Source organism: Hypanus sabinus, chromosome X1, assembly GCF_030144855.1.
Source record: "Hypanus sabinus isolate sHypSab1 chromosome X1, sHypSab1.hap1, whole genome shotgun sequence".
NCBI classification, from domain to species: domain Eukaryota; kingdom Metazoa; phylum Chordata; class Chondrichthyes; order Myliobatiformes; family Dasyatidae; genus Hypanus; species Hypanus sabinus.
Window position 1 is genome coordinate 23,380,064 of NC_082738.1, and position 18,271 is coordinate 23,398,334.

The following is an 18,271-nucleotide window of genomic DNA, read 5'->3' on the forward strand; positions in this document are numbered from 1 at the left end:
AAATCTGGCAAATGTTCTGCAAAATTTGGGCTTCAAAAGCAGGGTTTTTTTTGTGTTGAGGTTAGTTTTAGTAGGATTGATTGAGAGCTAACTTTCTTCGTAACTGAGGTATGTAAGTACCTCTGTACCTTAATAAAACAGGAGTAGATATAGTTTAGCATAGTCATTATTTGAAATTAGAGCAAAGGTTCTTAAATCAGTGGGAGCCAACTTTGCTGTTTAAGTGTCGAGGAAACTAATGAGAAAGCAAAGATTCTTTATATCAATGCAGTAACTGTTGATTAGCATCTTCAGGCTGGCACAGAAAGAGTAGCGGTCTAGAGCCCAAGTAAGATGCCAGGTGGGGCCATGTTAATGTGATGGGAGATTGTGAAGAAAACCTTTTCAAAACATAAAGGGAAGGAAATTGTACAGCATTAAGAACAGAAAATAGTAAGTGTAGAAATTTGGTATTGGTTTTCCAGAATGAAAATACTCAGTTGGTGAGAATCAAACTTGTGGCAGAATCCTTAAAGAGCTCCACAGCATCACCTGTTGACCAGACATTGCAATTACAATAGAATTACTTTGCTATGTATGCCGAAGGGGATTTTAAAGCACCGCTGAATGCTGAAGGGAAGTTGTAATAATTTGTGTGGTAAAAAACTTGACAAGTTTGAAATATAAAGATAAAATGCTATATTTATTGTTTAGAGCAGGCAGAATCTGTAGAGAAAATCAGAGTTAGTATTTTGAGTGGGTTACCTTTCATTAGAGTTGCGTCTGACAGTTTGTAGATCAAAGAGGTGTGCAACTGAATGATTTTTCAAAATTTTTACAGAGTGAGGAAATATCTTCGCATACAAAATGCTTTTCATGGCATCAAAGTGCTTTATAGCCTTTGAAATAATATTGAAGTGTGTCACATTTGGGAAACACTTATTGCAAACAGCAAGACCCTCAAATAGCATTATGATATCTGATAATAAATTTTTGTGACTTTGATTTCGAGATACATTTTGGTCTTTGGACATTGGGAAGAACATAATGGCATAGTGTCGCAGTTGGTAGAACTGGTGCCTCCCAGCTTTAGAAACCTGGGTGCAGTCCCAACCACCAGCACTGTCTGTGTAGAGTTTGCACATTCTCCCTGTTATTCTGTGGGTTTTCCCCTGGGTACTCTTGTTTCCTCCCACATCCCAAAAGCATGTGGGTTGGTAGATTAATTGTCCCTGATCTGTGGCTGAATGGTAGAATCTAAGCCATGCTAAGAATGTAGGAAGAGCATAACAAAATGCTTTTAAGTATTCTGACTTCAGCTACCAACTGAGCCATTGTACTGTAGGCGTCACCCTTTAGGCTTCTCCCTACTTCTATCTTCTTACTGACTCCCTGTTTCTCTGTTCCACTCTTACAATGGTGCATTAGGATGTATGTCTTGTCTTTTCCAGAGATATTCAGTAAAAATGTCTTGATTCTGATTCTGAAACCTGATTCTGATTCATGTCAAAGGTGGCTACTGGGAATAGGAAGAGCAGGCTTTGCAGCAGGGGTATAAACTGGGACACCAGCAGTTGAGGTTGACTTCCAAGATAGAATATATGCTGGCAACATGGGACACTGAATCATTGGAGCTCCATCAAAGCTACTTTAGGGAGTAGGTAGTGGACCTGGCGGTTTAGGGAGTATTAATCTATGGTTATAAAGAATGGAAAAAATACTGCAGATACCAAGAGATGGAAATGTTATTTGCATCTAGGGCCTGAATGAAGAATCAGCACTGTCAGACTCTGGAGAGAGCAGTGAAACCTTTATTGACAATGAGACCAAATACTGAAGGTGCAGGTTCTTTTGGAACCTTTCACTTTCCTGGGATTCAAATCAGACCAGGTTTAAAAATAAAACATATTTTCTTTTATATTTTTGAAACAGCATCAGGGAGACCGAACTGAGCAGCAAGTGCTTTCACTTGGTCTATTTCCCTTTGTTTTCCAAAGGGTTTATATATGTCATTGCTTTTCCAGGACTGTGCCTTCATTTGCTTTGATTGCATCGTTCCCTTCCTCGACAAATAAACCAAGTTTCACCTCCACGACTTCCTACCACCATCTGAACCTGTATAATTCTGTAGTTTCTTTATTTGCCCTCTCCAACAACTCTCAACTATATTTATGATAAACTGCTGAGCATGAAAGTTTCCTCCTAAACCCCTGTATTGTAAACTGTTTCCCTGCCTAGGGTATTGTCCCTCTCGACAAATCTGCTATCATCGTACTCTCATAGGGAAAGAAATTCTTGCAGACTACCATTTCTGTCTCAAACTTCCTTTCTGCAAAGCAATGAAATGAGTTGTTGCCTCGCGTATCCATTCCCATTGTTCCTGTAATTCCACAGTTTGAACCTGTCTGAACAGATTTCTGCCTGGGAGAGCATATTGGCGTCGGGAGCAGATCCTATGAGCTGCACTCAGTGGTATCAAGTACTGTCAACCATGACTGACTTGGTATTGCTTTCACCATGAGTTAAAAGATTGTGAATTATCTTTTGGGTGGATGCAGAAGATCCCACGCACTATTCAGTGACAAGTAGGAGTTTCTTTTTGGTATACACACCAATGTTTATGACAACCATTGAAACATAATATTTGGTTATTCATCTTATCGCTGATAGGCCTTAACTGTGTGTGATTTACCACAGTGACCACACTTCAAAGTGTACTCATTTGTTAGAAAATCATTTGGAATATACTGAAGTTGGGAAAAGCAGTGGAAGTCTTTCAATTTTTTTCGTTGAAACATCCTTATAGGAAAAAAATGTGCTTAAAGAAATGCAAAACACAAATAATTTACACTGCTTTCCTTCCCTTCAAACGAAAGCAGTTAGTGTACCACTTTACAGTACCAGCAACCGGGATTGAATTCCCGCCACTGTCTCTCAGAAGTTTGCACGTTCTTCACATAACCATGTGAGTTTCCTCCAGCTGCTCCGGTTCCTTCCCACATTCCAAAGACGTACGGGTTAGGGTTAGTAAGTTGTGGGAATACTATGTTAGCGCCAGAGGCATGTTGACATTTGCACACTGCCCCAGCACATCTTCAGACTGTGTTGGTCATTGGCACAAAATGACACATTCACTGTATGTTTTGATGTAAATGTGACAAAGCTAATCTCATTTTAGAATTTAACAGACAATAAATTACCATGCAGCCATTTTGATCAAAATCCCTCAAACTCCAGAGATCTATTGGTCTGTTTTTTGGTAGTGTTAATTGAGGGTGGATTGTTGACTGGACAATGGAAGAACTTTTCTAGTAATGCTAAAGGATCTTTTATGCCCAAACAAACAGCCAGTCTAATGTCTCATTCAAAGGATGCCATTTTAAGTTATGTACTGTAGTAACAGAGGACTTTAGCTATTAGTTTTTGGCTCTGGCCGACGTATCCGTTCAAGTAAAGTGACTCTTTTAAGTCATTTCACCATCTTGTGCTCAGGATTCCATCTGAACTACTTCTAATATCTACTTAAACAAAAGAATTATGTGGGGTGTAAGAATAGAAACATCTTGTAATCTGATAATATTAGTGTGCATGATTCTGAAGGCTAACTAAAAACGCCTCAGTGAGGCAAGGCTAAATATAAATTGTTAAACTGCTTTATTGTTCCAATTGAGAATATACAGAGTCAAAGGATACCTAATTTTCTTCATTGAATATTACTTCCTTCCTCCAAGAACAAGAGAAAAATAATAACCAAATGCCTTTCACAGGCTGACCTTTTTTTCTTACAACTTTTCTCACCAAAATTCAACTATCTGGGTAGAGGAAAGGTGTAAAATAAAGGTTGATTTTCTATATCTTAGCATCCAACACAGCTCGGAATGAAGCTCAGTTTTCTTGTTCAAGCCTAACTGTTTTGTCTATCTCCATCTTTTTCTGATTCCCAGTAAATGGAAGGGCTATGAATCTTATTTTTGATATAAGTGATTTGCCCTTAAGTCCATGATAAAACCGCATATTTTTTTTTACCCAATTCTGTTCCTACCTCTTAATGTTATGGTGCTGGGTGTCTAAATCCTTTTTGATGCTGAAGTACTATTTCTAAAGATAGCACGTTTATATAAATATTAAATAAGAATATTCTATTTCACATAACGCATTATTACCATGTTGATGCCAGCAATTTCTTTATTTAAATCACTGGAAATAAATAGTACAGCTTTAACTTAATTCTCTGATGGAAATTTATTACTGGTCCTTGGATGTCACTGGATCTAAGTCCTGGAACTCACTCCCTCCCAACAGCACTACAGGAACACCTTTATCAGAAAGACTGCAACGGTTCAAAAAGGTGGTTCACCACCATCTTCTCACAATACTGAGATACCAAAAGATGTAAATGTTCTTTTAGCCCAGAGGATCCTAAGAAGGGATATAAATGAAATTTAAATAAAATTCTATGTAGCATTTACTAGGTGCATAGTCGGTAAAGGTCTTCAGTGAGGTGGTAAGGGGACAGGGTAAAATTGCTGTCCCAAACAATTATAGCTCAGAGGAGGACTGAACCCAATTGACATGCATTGAGTCAGCAGTTATAAGACCGAAACAAGTGGCGCTCCTCAAAGTTTCTGTAACATTTTTCTAGGTTAATGAGTGTCTTATGTCTGCTGTGTGCCAGGAAGCTGGAGGTCTTCGTTTTCCAGTCTTTTGAATTCTTTTGCAATGGTTTTTATTGTGACAAGGCTTCGATGCTTGAGGGAAAGGAAATGACAAATCTGTTCCCACCCGTGTGTATCTTTCAGAGTCTATAATTGTTTTCTGTTTGTTCCCATAGTTACCAGTGAAACATTTTGTAAACACTTGCAGCAGCTGTCTGTGTACAAATGGAAGTGTGTACACAGAAAGCACTGGCTGTGGGCTTCATTCAGGACTCCCATGCAAAACTTCTAATTCAAGCTGCAGTATGTGAAGTGACTGAAGAGAGAAGTTAAAGTGTATGCTTTAATTATAAATGAGTGACAAAATCAGGAGGGAAAAATACCACCTGCATTATTAACTTTCTAATTCCAAAGTCTGAAGCCTTGAGTGAAGGTAGTTTTGCTATCGATTAACAGAGTAGAAATATGCTTGAGCACACGGGTTCCCAACCTGGGGTCCACGGACCCCTCGGTTAATGGTAAGAGTCCATTGGAACCTCTGCTTTAGCATTTCCAGAAATAATTGTGTGATGTTATTTCAAAACATGAGGCGATAAAGAAAAAAGATTGAGTTCCAATCTTTTATTTTGATAGGTTGCTGCCCTATTCACACTCATTTTTTACTTAAGCAATGCAAGGAAGAAGAAAAAAATGGGAACAGACACATGACTTTCAATATTGATGAGAAAGTGTGCACTTAAATAAATAAAAAGGACTTGGCTGCTCACTAGAAAAGAAAAAAATGCATTAAGGGTGGTAGAAAAATTAGGTGGAAGGGCATTGTTAGTCACAGAAAGAATGCAGCTGTTGTAGAGAGGGCTGAAGTAAAAGAAAGACGTCAATATTGTTGGAACTCAAGATGGTAAAAAGGCTTTGTAATGCTAGTATTATAGATCTCCAAATTCTGGAAAGGAAATTGAGACAATCAGACTGAGAGGTGAGTTAGGAAAAGTTGATGCAGAGATGAAGGAAGAAGGCAGACGAATGTGAAGCTAATTGGTCGCTGGTGGAAGGTAAACGCTAATGTGGACTGCTTGGATTGAATGCATTGTGGGCAAGACCAGCATTTATTGCCAATTGAGAAGCTGGTAATGAGCCGCCGCCTGAAACCACTGTGTCCTTCTGGTGAAGGAGTTCCAGAATTTAGACCCAGTGACAAAGAAGGAACAGATGAGTTCTGATAAAGGGTCTCAGCCTGGAACATCGACTGTTTGTTACTCTCCATAGATGCTGCCTTACCTGCTGAGTTCCTACAGCATTTTGTGTGTGTTACAGAGCTGTATTTCCATAAACAAATTAACATTAAAGGGTATCATGTGTTTGCAGTGCAAAAAAAACAGATCTATAATGTTTTTATTCAGTATTTAGGTTTCTGGAATTCATATGGCATAAATGTTTTATGTTTTTCTATGGAAGAACCTCTGTATATTTCTGAAGTGAAAGCTGATCTCAAATAGTTGATCCCTTTGGCTTCCTCTTGTGCTTAAACCCAACATGTAAATCTCATTACAACTGCCCCTACTTTGCAGTGTTACTGAAGATTGGGGCAGAAAAAAACGGATGAATTATAATAGTTTGGGTTATTTTCCATTAGCAGATTCATGACCCCATCAGTAATGGCTCTTGAGTCATAAATATAAATATTTTTGCAATATGAAATATATCAATATGGAAAAATTGCATACAATCACTATTGTACAGAGAGCACATGGCTAATATCAAAGTAACATTTTCTCTAGGGATCTGAACTGGATTTGAACTCTCAATTGCCCTCAAAAAGCAGCACCTGACTTCATAGTATTTTTCGGATCTTCCCAAATCTCTGTACTGCTGATGATGTTTTTTGAAACTTGTCACTTAGAAAGCACAGCAGCAATTTGTGCACAATATTGACCTGATTATCTATTTAATTGAGGTTGTTGAGTTTTTAGTACTGGCTCCAAAAAACTCAGGATAACTTCACTGCTCTCCTTCACGTGAGATATTTTCTCATCTGCCTCAGAGAACCGTTCAATGTCGCACTGGACAACGTAAATAGTGAAGGGACTACATGTCACCAGCTGTGATGTGTAAATGTTTTCCACATTATGTGATTCTAATCTTGTTCTACTGTTGTGAGAGGTCAAGCAGAAGCAAAGCCAAAGGTAAGTGTGTGAGTGTCATTGTCATTACTCAAGTCACTGCCATCTCAAAGACGGTAATGAGAGAAAATTGGAGCTGAATCCAACATTTGATTTACTTTTTTAGTCCAGAAAATTTATGGAATTAGTGAGAAGAAATGGCCTATGATATAAATCTCTCACTGGAGTTTTGACTCAAAAGTAGTTTTAGATACATTAAATGCCTGCAGATTAGCTCCTCGTCCTTATGGTTTGTGTTAACGTCTGAATTGTTAATGTTAGCAACTCTTAACATCACCATTTTTTTATCATTCCGTTTGTTCAATTCTAAACAGGCAGTCCAAGGCTAATGCTGTTTAAAACTAATCTTCAGTTAAACAAGTTAATCACTGGGGTGTATGGCTATTTAAAGTAGCAATCAGTACTGACCAGAGCTGCTTGGCTCTCCAACTGCACTTTGATCAAAGCTACCAGACACTGAAGTGAAAACAGAGTTTCAGTACAAAAGTGATCAGCACAACTAATGAGAGTAAATAAAAATGGAATTTGGGACCAGTGATTTGACCGTATTAGGTTTCTCCCTCTTATTTCTTTTCATAAGGGAACCGCTCCTACAGTTGTATCATCAATTATTCAGTGTTAAATTGCAACAGCCTCCACCACCAAGAACAAGGTCAGCAGGCACATGGGAACACCAGCAGTTTCAGGTTCCCCTCCTTGTCATACACCATCCTGACTTTAAAAATATATCACCATTCCTCCTTCATTGCTGGGTCTAAACCCTGCAACATCTTGCCTCAGCAGCTCTGTGGGAGTACCTTCAGCAGAAGGACCACAGTAATTCAAGGAAGTGTCTCACAGACGCCTTCATAATTAGATATGGGCAGTGTTGACCTTAGTAATGCCCAGAATCTTGAAAATCAATAAAAATCAAATGTTAAGAGCAATAAAGCTAATTGAGCCTGGTAAATAGGAAATGGAGTTGGTCATTCAATCCCACTAGCCTGACGAGAATGTGGCTAATTTTTACTTCAACTTCATTTTATTGCTCTTCACTCCACATTCCTATCAATCTTGTCATGAAAGACTGAACTCCCAACATCTGCAGCTTTTTTGAAGAAGAAGAGAATTCAGTGTTTCCACTTCCAGACTGGAGGAAGCACTTGTGATTTCACTGCTAACTGGCCTAGCTTTAATTTTAATATTCTTGCTTGTTCCAGCTGAGGAAGCAGTTTCTCTGCATCCAGTCCCTCAAATATCAGGATCAGATCACCCACCTCAAATCAAGAGAATTCAGATAATAGTGATAGTTTTTTTTCTGTTAACATTGGTGGATAAGATAGATACTTTATTGATCCCAAAGGAAATTATAGTGTTGCAGTAGTATTACAAGTGTACAGTTCTACAAATATTAGAAGAGAAGTAGAAAGAATAAAAATAAGTTACCACAAACAGTCAAACAGGAGAGGGTCATCACTTCCCACCTCCCCAGCTATAGGTCGATTCATTATAGAGTCTGATGGCTACGGGTAAGAATGACCTCATATAGCGCTCTTTAGAGCAGTGCAGTTGTCTTGGTCTATTACTAAAAGTGCTCCTCCGTTCAGCCAAGGTGGCATACAGAGGTTGAGAAACATTGTCCAGAATTGCCAGGATTTTCTGTAGGGTCCTTTGTTCTACCAAAGCCTCCAGTGTGTCCATTTTGACTCCTATAACAGCCAGTCTTTCTAATCAGTTTATTGAGCCTGTTGGCATCACCCATGTTGATGCCATTGCCCCAGCACACCACCACATGGAAGTATATAGGAAAATGAGGCTGAGATAAAAGATCAGTCTTGATCTTGCTGAATGGTAGAGCAGGCATGAGGGGCTGAATGGCCTACTCCTGAAGGTGTGTGGTATCTACACAGCACGACTGCTAAGATAGGATGTTCTGTGGTAACAAGCAGATCATAGCTGTGCATACGGTTGGGTGAAGAATATAACAGATAAGGTCACAGTAGAGCATTACCCCTGTTGACCAATCCATTACAGAGTAAGGTGAATGCTGTAGGGGCATTCCAATTAGCTTCCCCATTCTTGACAGCCACTGGAAAGAACTCTGCCAGGATTGACTCTGTTTATCACTATTCGGTGACTAATGCTGGAAAACATCCAGAGTGTCAAGTATTGTGCTCAGCTTTGGCCCCTGCGAATAAATAACCTTCAGTCATACAGACTGAAGCAAGACCTCTCAAGTGTGGACCTGCACTGCAGTCAACAGTGAACCTGAAATGCTGCAATCAGTACCTTCAGGAGGTCAGAATATTGAAACTCTTAATAATGTTCTTATTTCACACTTTTCACTTTAGCAAAAGGACTAGACGTTATCCTCATGGAGAGTAAACAAAATATCTGAATACTACAAAATCTGTGTTGGATAACACTAAAGCAAGAAAAAAATGTTAGAGGATATCCCTTTAGCTAGATAGAAATCAGTGAAAAAGAGGTCAAATGCCTTGTATTGTAAAGGTTGGAAAGCTGCAAACTTGATAACATTGTTCTCATTTTTAATGTTGATCTTCAAATAGAAATCCTGAGAATGTTGCTATCCCAGTAGCTGCACTGAAGTTTTATCTGAATCTTAATAGTAGTATCACAATAAGCGGTTTGTGCAGATTAGACTAGTCGTGCATGGCTGTAGATCTGATTAAGTGAACTGTGTACTTGTAAAGTAGACAATACAGCCAAACGGCGCTGTTAAGTGGATAACCTGTAGTCTACCTTTCTGCTTTGGATTGGAGGTATGCTTTAATTTGCACTCAAGATAATGGAGGTTGTGTGAAGGTGAAATCAAGCCATTATGGAATGCACTTTAAAGAAAGCAGTAAACCCTGCACCTATCATGTCCTTAAGCCATCCTTCAAAAATGCTGCATTGAGTTTTGCACTCAGATTAAGTTAAGTGTTTGCTTCTGAAATGGGACATGATCCCACGGCCCTCCATCTCAGCGGTAAGAGTGCTATTACTGAGCTAAGGCTGTAATTTGTATTACATAAAATATATAAAAGTTAGCATGATTTAATCATTTGAGTTTTGGAGGTATATATCTGACTTTTGAACAAGAGAATAAACAGCTATGCATTGACAATTGCTTTTGATTGCCAATGGGGTGATTAGACATGCTCACAATGTGCAAATTACTGTGTACTCTTCCTCATATTACTAAATCTTTTGCAAGGAATGCAATTTCAGCTTTATAAAGCACCGATTAGTCCACATCTGGAGTATGACATTCAATTCTGGTTGCCCTGTTATAGGAAGGATGTGGAGGTTCCTAAAGGTTATTATAGCCAGAAATGGTAGTGGGGATAAGCTCCCACTACCTATTAAATGCCTCTCAATGGCGTGCGTCTCAAATAGCCTCTGACAACCAAGTTCGGCTCCTGGCCTTCACGTGTAGCTCAGCTACTAGGCCTGGCAAAGCAGTTTCTGCTGACAGAATGGGCATAGGCTGGTTACTGACACCTAAAAACCAGTCGCTTCAGGCAAATGAGGATCATCAGCCATGGTTGGCAGCTACTTTGAAAAGGAATCTCTAATCTCAAACCTCCGCTGCCTTGCTGCTATGCCCATTCACGGGGAAGGCTTTGAGAGTAAATCCCCACACTGACTGACAACTCCTGCAATGCCTCTTGTGCCAAAGTGTATCAGTCTCTGCTGTTCCCTTGGATTCATCAGCTGCGTGGGGAGGGGGGGAAGGAGCCTGCTGCATGGGCAACAGCTTGCTCTCCATATTGTACTGCCCCAGATTGCGTATCACGTAGACACCTAGGTTGCAATATTTATGGTTGAGCCTGACAAATAGAGTGCTTCAATTGATCAAGGGCTTGGAGAAGGTTGTCTCCCTTGTCTCTCTCCCGTCCCCTTCCCTCCCACCCACTTCCTCCCACATCTCTCCCTCTCTACCCTTCCCACTCTCCCACTGTCTTCCTCACTCTCCCTTTGTTTCTCCTGCACCCTCCCTCCCTCTGTCCATCCCGTTCCCTCTCTCCATCCCTCCACTGTTCTCTCCCTCTCTTCCACCGCCTCCCTCCCGCTCTCTCCCACCGCCTCCCTCCTGCTCTCTCCCACCGCCTCCCTCCCGCTCTCTTTCACCGCCTCCCTCCTGCTCTCCCACCACCTCCCTCCCGCTCTCTCCCACCGCCTCCCTCCCGCTCTCTCCCACCGCCTCCCTCCCGCTCTCTTCCACCGCCTCCCTCCCGCTCTCTCCCACCGCCTCCCTCCCGCTCTCTTCCACCGCCTCCCTCCCGCTCTCTCCCACCGCCTCCCTCCCGCTCTCTCCCACCGCCTCCCTTCCGCTCTCTCCCACCGCCTCCCTCCTGCTCTCTCCCACCGCCTCCCTCCCGCTCTCTTCCACACTCTCTCTCTTTCCCTCTGCCTCCCACTCTCTCTCCCTCCCTCTGCCTCCCACTTTCTCACTCTGTCCGCCTCCCGCGCACGCTCTCTCTCCCCCTCTGCATGTCTGTCTCTCTCCCTCTTTCTACCTATCCCCAATGCCTCCCCCCTGCCACCCCTTCTCCCTCTCTCTCACCCTCTGCCTCCCTCTCTTCCTCTCTGCCTGTCTCTTTGTCTCTCTCTCCCCCTCTTCCTCTACCTCCCGCTCTCCCTCTTCCTCTCTGCCACCCCCTCTCCCCCTCTTTGTCTCTCTCTCACTCCCCCTGTGCCAGCCCTTCTCCCTCTCTGTCCCCTCCCTCTTCCCCTCTGTCTACCTCCCTCTCTCTCTTCCCCTCTGCTTCCCTCTCCCCTCTGCCTCTCTCTATTTCTCGCGCCCCACCCCTCCTCCAGCTCCACCACACCCTTCTGCCTCTCTGCCTCCCCGACTCCACACCCCTAGTGTTCCCTGCCTCCCTTCTTCTCCAGCACTTTACCTTTTCCACTTATTTTCTTACTTCTTCCCCCCTGCCCCACCCACCTGGCTTCACACATCACCTTCTAGCTTGTCCTCCTCCCCCTCCTTCACCTTCCTTTCCAATCCTGCTGAAGGGTCTTGGCTCAAAACATAAATGGTTTATTCATTTCCGTAGATGCTGCCTGACCTGAGTTCCTTCAGCATTTTGTGTGTGTTTATACACAGTGTTTTAGGTGTGTGGAACAATTTGCTGGAGGTAGTGGTAGGCACAGACACAATCACAGTGTTTGGGGGGGATTGCACATGTACGTGGATAGGAAAGGCATAGAGGGATATGTGCCAAATGTGTTTTCGCATGGATAAACATCTCAGATGCCATAGACAGTTCTACAACTATGCCTGTTTCATCCCATCCCTCATCCTCTGCACATCCCATTTCCCGATCACAGGCTATACTGTTCCTTTTGCAGCCTCCCACTGTCCCAAAAAGTATCTTAAATAGCAGAATGTTATCCTGAATGACTGATTATACCAGTCAAGAAAAATTGGTGGGCCTGTGTCTGTTTTCTCTAGAATAGAGAGACAGAAGGGTGACCAGGTTTAGGTTTTCAAGATTATGGTAGGGTTTAATTGGGTGAAGATAGAAAAGATATATTCAACTTGGATATCAGACCAGTTCTGGGGACTATAAATATGATAGATGACAATAAATTCACAAATAACATTCAGAAATAAAGCTAAATAGGCAAATGAAGGAGAATGGAATGGAAGAATTTGATGGTGGGTTTCAATAGAGGAGTGGAAGGTTTATGTGGAACATTGGCATCGACACAGAGCATGTGGCCAGTTTCTGTGCTGTAAATAATTTGTGTTTATTTATCCAAATGGTCGTACATATGCAGGTAAACTAGGCCATCGGTCATTAATGCATGCAAACAGGCAGAAAAATGTATACAGATGACTTGGATTTGTGTCAAGTTATGGAAGGTGATTACAGAGCAAGCCAGAGAGAAATGCATTGTGTGGGTTTTGTGTTTCTATGGGCTTGGGAGTTGAGGTGATCAGGAGAATATGGGCGCCTGCCCAAGAATTCCTGCTTATTCTGGACTATGCTTCAGAACACTACAGCTGAGTTATTTAATTTAAAATACCTGACTAATGCCAAGTTCTACATTAAGAAGCTGCAAACTACAAAGTCTTTCCATTAGCTAATGGTATTTTTCCATACATTCCATCTTCAAATCTTGTGAGCTCAGCCAAAAGTTCCAAGGCAAGTGAAAAAAGGAGGGTGTAGTTGAATCCAGTGCTGTTAATATTCAGGATGTCAGAAGTATCAGCCTCTTTTTCTTGTGCCAAAGCCCAAAAGTACAATAAATTGACCTAGAAATTTTCCTCTTCCCATGCCCACAGCTACAATGGAAAGCCTACCAGGACATAGTGGGAAGAAAGGGATAAGTTATCATATACAAAGCAAAATGAACTTGTAGACCTAATTCAGCCTAAGGATATCCTTAAGCATGGAACACCAACTTGCATTTACATCATACTTTTAATGCAGGAAAGTGTCCCAAGGCATTTCATGGACGCGTGTTCAGGCAAAGATTGACTGCCACCCCTTAGGAGACATTAAAATAGGAGATCAAGTACATAGTCAATTTAAGAAATATCTTGAAGATGGTGAGGTTTAGAGAAAGAACAGAGGAACTTGGGTTTGAAATAACTGAAGGCACAGTCACCCATGGTGGGCTGAAGGAAATGGATGAAAGTCTAGCTCTGTGTAGAAGGTCCTTGAGTTGACTTGTTATAGAGCATGTTAACCACCAGACTGCTGAGTAGATTGGAAAGAAATTTAAAATTGGGGCCTTGCTAGATCATGAGTCCATGTGCACAGTGGGGTGGGGTGGGGGGGGTGAGTAGTGATTTGGCTCTGTACAAGTAAGTACAATGGTGCTGTAGTTAAGTTCATTTTTGGAGGGGGTATGATGGGGTTAACGAGGGTAGAAGGAAATGCTTAATTGATGGAAAATGAAAATCAAAAAACTGCAGACTCTGTAAATCTTTAAAAAAACACAAAATGCTGGAAGTATTCAGCAGGTTAGGCTGTATTTGTGGGAAGAGAAGCAGTTAATGTTTTATGTAAAAGACCCTTCATCAGAAAGGATCTTCGACCTGAAGTTCAGCACAGGCAGATGCAAGCTGCTGTGTTATCCCATTGTGACCCAAAGGTTTATCACAGACATTCTATTATTGGTCATAGATAACAAACCATTTACGACTAAGCCAACCGTTTTATGTTCTATTGGTTAACATTTTGCAGAAGTGTGTATGCAGACCTTTCAACTGATATGGCTCATTAGCACTTCTACATTTCTGTCCTGGGGAGAGAGTGCCATAACACCAAATTAAAACTGTTAAGTTATTCAGAGACATTGAACTTAAATTGGATAAATATAGCCTGAGTTGAATTAAGTTTTGTAAATTAAACTGGGAACTACACGCCTGGATAGCTTTAGAAGAGAAATTGAAAACATCTAGGTTCCTGTGCTGAACAGGAATATTGACATTTGCAATTATGCTTTTATAGCAGATCCTATATATAAAAAAAATCCTGTGCTGTTTATTTTTCTTGTGTGTTTCTTCAATTGGACTAACTTCTCATTACTTTCCTAATATAGTGTCATTTTTTCCATGAGATGCAGCACGTAGGTAAGATGTCAATGGATATTGGGATACAAGACAAATATGCAAAGTCTTTCTTGGTAAACAAGAGGTCGCATTGTAGGATTAGATGTAAAGCTGTATAAATGTGAAGTGTGATCGAAAGCAGCTGTTTTGGAAAATGACTAATTTGGAATTGTAACAAGAAGTGATAATCTAAAATTTGGTGTAAATCAGATATCTTGCTTCTGTGGCCTGGCAGCTCCGGAGCTATTTTCCATATTTCCATAGTTTCTGCATCCAGTAGCATAGTTAACTTCCTTCCCCTTGGTGCCCTCCACTTTCCCTACATTAATGAAGTTAATTTTTGAAGCCAGGCAATAGAGAGGGTGACAAGAACTATATCACATTTATTGCTAAGTGTAAAAGTCCAAAGGTCCAAGAGTAAATCCCTGCTATGCTGAGTTAGCTGTGGTACCCAGTGAGCTTATCACTGCTTGGGAGAGAATTCAGCTAGGACTTCAGCCCTTACTCACTGTCCCATGACTCCTTTTTGAAAGTGCAGGTACTGTTGACACTGGGCAACGGCTGGATCTGACTTGATTCGGTGCACCAGCACTAGCCTATTGACTCCATTTGCCTGGAGTAGGAGAGAAGCACTGATGTTCCTGGAACTGTAATCCAGCAAGGACTTGGCACCTTTGGGAAAAGAGGAGAACTGTGGAAGGAAAAATGTAGTGAATGATGTTAAAACTGATTCCTTGTGGTGTCAATGCATGAGTCTATGCCTGCACCTCCTGCCCTTATTTCAATTATTTTTCTCCTTAATGGTTGGAATTGATAATTTAGGAAGGAAGCAACAAAAAACTGTAACAGTTCACTAACAGTATAAAGGTATTTTTTGGAAATCAAGTCACTTTAAGTTGTTGAATTTGCTGGAATCTGTTCCTGCAGATAATCCCTATAAGTAGTTTCCCTTTTCCCTAACAAAGCTGAGGTAGAACAAGTCGTTCAAATAATTTAGCAAATTTTGTCCTGCTTTGTGACTACGGTGTGTTGCACCTAAACTGCATATTTCAGATCGATCTCAGCCTCTTGTACAGACCAAGTGTAGAGAGTATTCAGAATTGAGGGGCTTCAGTTATGTGAAGAGGTTGAAGTTGAGCAGGAGAGAGATGTTTATACCTAGCTACAATTTTGCTGGCATAAGGAAGAAGAAACAGTTACTAGCAGCAGTAGGATTGGTTAAGAAATCGTAGAAGCAAACTGAGAGCAGAACCTTTTTCCCCCACTCTGCATATTAATGCAATCTGGATTGCACTGCCTAAAGGCCAGTGCAATAGAAATGGGTTCAATACCAATAGTCAAAGAGATTTGGACAAACACTTTGCGTAAATGTATTCGGAGGAGCTAGTTAGCCAGCAGGGGCACAGTGGAGATTTGATCTCCTCTTGTCTATTATTTTGTTGACACATTTCATGCAAGTAAACAATGTTGTGTGATGTTAGCAGAGGAGCAGAGTACAAATGTGAAGAGGTCATTGTGTTTGAGTTTTTGTTGGATCACGTGCAAGAATCAGGGTTGATCCTGGTCTCCTGATTGCAAGTGGGTAATGAAGGAGCCAATCAGTTTGAGGTAAGTGTTCAAGGCTAGAACAGGATTGACAAGGTAATGGTTCAGATTCGAAATCCCCTTTTAGAAAACAGGACTAAATGGAAAAGTCAGCAGATATATTTTTTAAGCTAAAGGCAAAATGATTAGGTTAAACAATTCTGAGGGATAGGGAAGGATTAGGCAAGTTGAGGGTGGTGTAGGGGATCTGATGAAAAATGGGGTAAGTGAAGTTAAGGAATGTGCGGTGGATATATGGAGGCGAGTGGTTTACGCAAACAGAATATTGTATGGTCCTTTCTATCTGATTAAAATGTATTGTTAAACAGGTCACTTGTAATGATATGCCACGGGGTCAACACACTAATAAACACAACAATGCATATTAGCACTGGTAATGCATATAAAAAATGCTGTCAATAGAAATAAAGTAATGCTGCCAGAGTATACAAGATAATAGCGCTAATGCATGTACAATAGCAGCGCCAATGTGTATAATGTAACCCTGCCAATGCATATACAATAAAAACTTCAACGTGCATAAAATAATGGCGCGAGTGCATATACTATACTGGCACATAAACAAAAGCAACAAAGTGCCAGTACGCAAGTATAATAGAACATCATTCATGCATAAATACCAAAGAGCCTGTGTGAATGACCATTTGATTGTGTATGTTAAACTTTGATTGCAGTTGTGCACGTCTGTGTGAGGGTGTGATGTGGTGTCTGTGACTGAAGACAGATGTTTGTGTGCACATGTCTCTGTATGTTTATGTTGGCCCTGCAGTAAAACAGGTGACTGAACCAAGCACATTTCCTGTGAGGTTTGTGAGGCTAAAATTAATCTGTTTCCCTGTGTTGGAAGGACAATCCTGCATTAATTTACCACATTTTATTGAGACATTTAGCACTAAACATTATCATTCTTAGCCTTTGCCCTCTTTTAGTCCTGAACCCATCAAGTTCTTTATTCTCCAGCTATCCAGCTCCCTGAGTGAAAATGTCCATCTTTGTTCAAGTTCTTCGACTGTTAAGTTTAAATTTGTAGCCTCTGGTTACTGACCCGTTCTCCCGAAGAAACTTTCTTTTCAGCATTTACTTTTATCAAACCTATCATCATGAATATCCCTGTTAAATCACATCAGAATTTAATCCAAATAAGTGCGATTTGTGCAGTTTGGCAGGACTAAAAAGGGTGGGCTCGCCATGACACTAAACTACTTCCACAACCTAAGGATTCGCTTTTAAGGACTGTACAACTCATGTTCTCAATGTTTATCTTGTTATTTTCTCCTTTTTAGTGTTTGCACAAATTGTTGTCTTTTGCACGTTGGTTGTTTGTCCGTCTTTGCAGTTTTTCATTGATCCTATTGCGTTTCTTTATATTTACCATGAATGCCCACAAGAAAATAAATCTCAGGGTTAATGTATTTATGAAATTTACTTTAAACAATGAATGGTAGAGCCCTAGGGAATATTGAGGAACAGGGGGACCAAGGTGCTCAAGTGCAAAGATGACTGAAGGTGCTATGCACATAAATAAGGTGATGAGGGAAATATATGGGCTACCTGCCTTCATGAGCTGTGGCAGAGAATCTATGATCAGGAAGGTTTTATATAACATTGGTTAGGCCACAGCTGAAGCACTGCATACAGTTCTGGCCACACTAAAGGAAGGAAGTGATTGCACTGGAGAGGGTGCAGGTCACCAGGATGTTTCCTGAGATGGAGCATTCAAATTATGAGGAGAGACAGGAGAGGTTGTGTTTGCTTTTCTTGAAGTAGAGGAGGCTGAGGATGAACCTGATAAAGGTGTACAAAAATATAAGAGGCATAGATAGAGCAGATGGTAGGAAACTTTTCCCCACCGTACTGGTATGTAAAACCTGAGGGCATGGACTTAGAGTAAGGGGTAAACAGTTTATAGAATATCTGAAGAGCTTTTACATCCAGTTGGTGGTTGGAATCTGGAACACACTGCCTCAGGATGGCAGAGATGGGTGCTCTCACAAGATTGAAGTATTATCTAAATGAGTACTTGAATCATCAAGACATGAAAGGGTACAGACCAAGCGCTGGCAAATGGTGTCAGTATAGATGGCCGATAGCAACATGATAGGCCAAAGGGCCTATTTAAGTGTCATGTATTTAGGAGCTCCATGGAATAAGCTCCTAATCATTCCTCCACACAGAAGTCACACATTCTTGGTAACATCATCACAAATACTTTCTATACCTTTTCTAAAAGCTTTTACATCTTTCCTGAAGTGTGTTCCCCAGGATGTTACAAAATATTCCAAGTATTTAGAAAGCTC

The 18,271-nt window shown here is 41.0% G+C and overlaps 1 protein-coding gene across 4 annotated transcripts in view; it reads left to right on the top strand.

Annotated features, from left to right (window-relative positions):
* Nucleotides 1–18,271, top strand: part of spryd3 (SPRY domain containing 3) — a 216,994-nt gene that overhangs the window by 176,800 nt on the left and 21,923 nt on the right. The window lies entirely within an intron of this gene.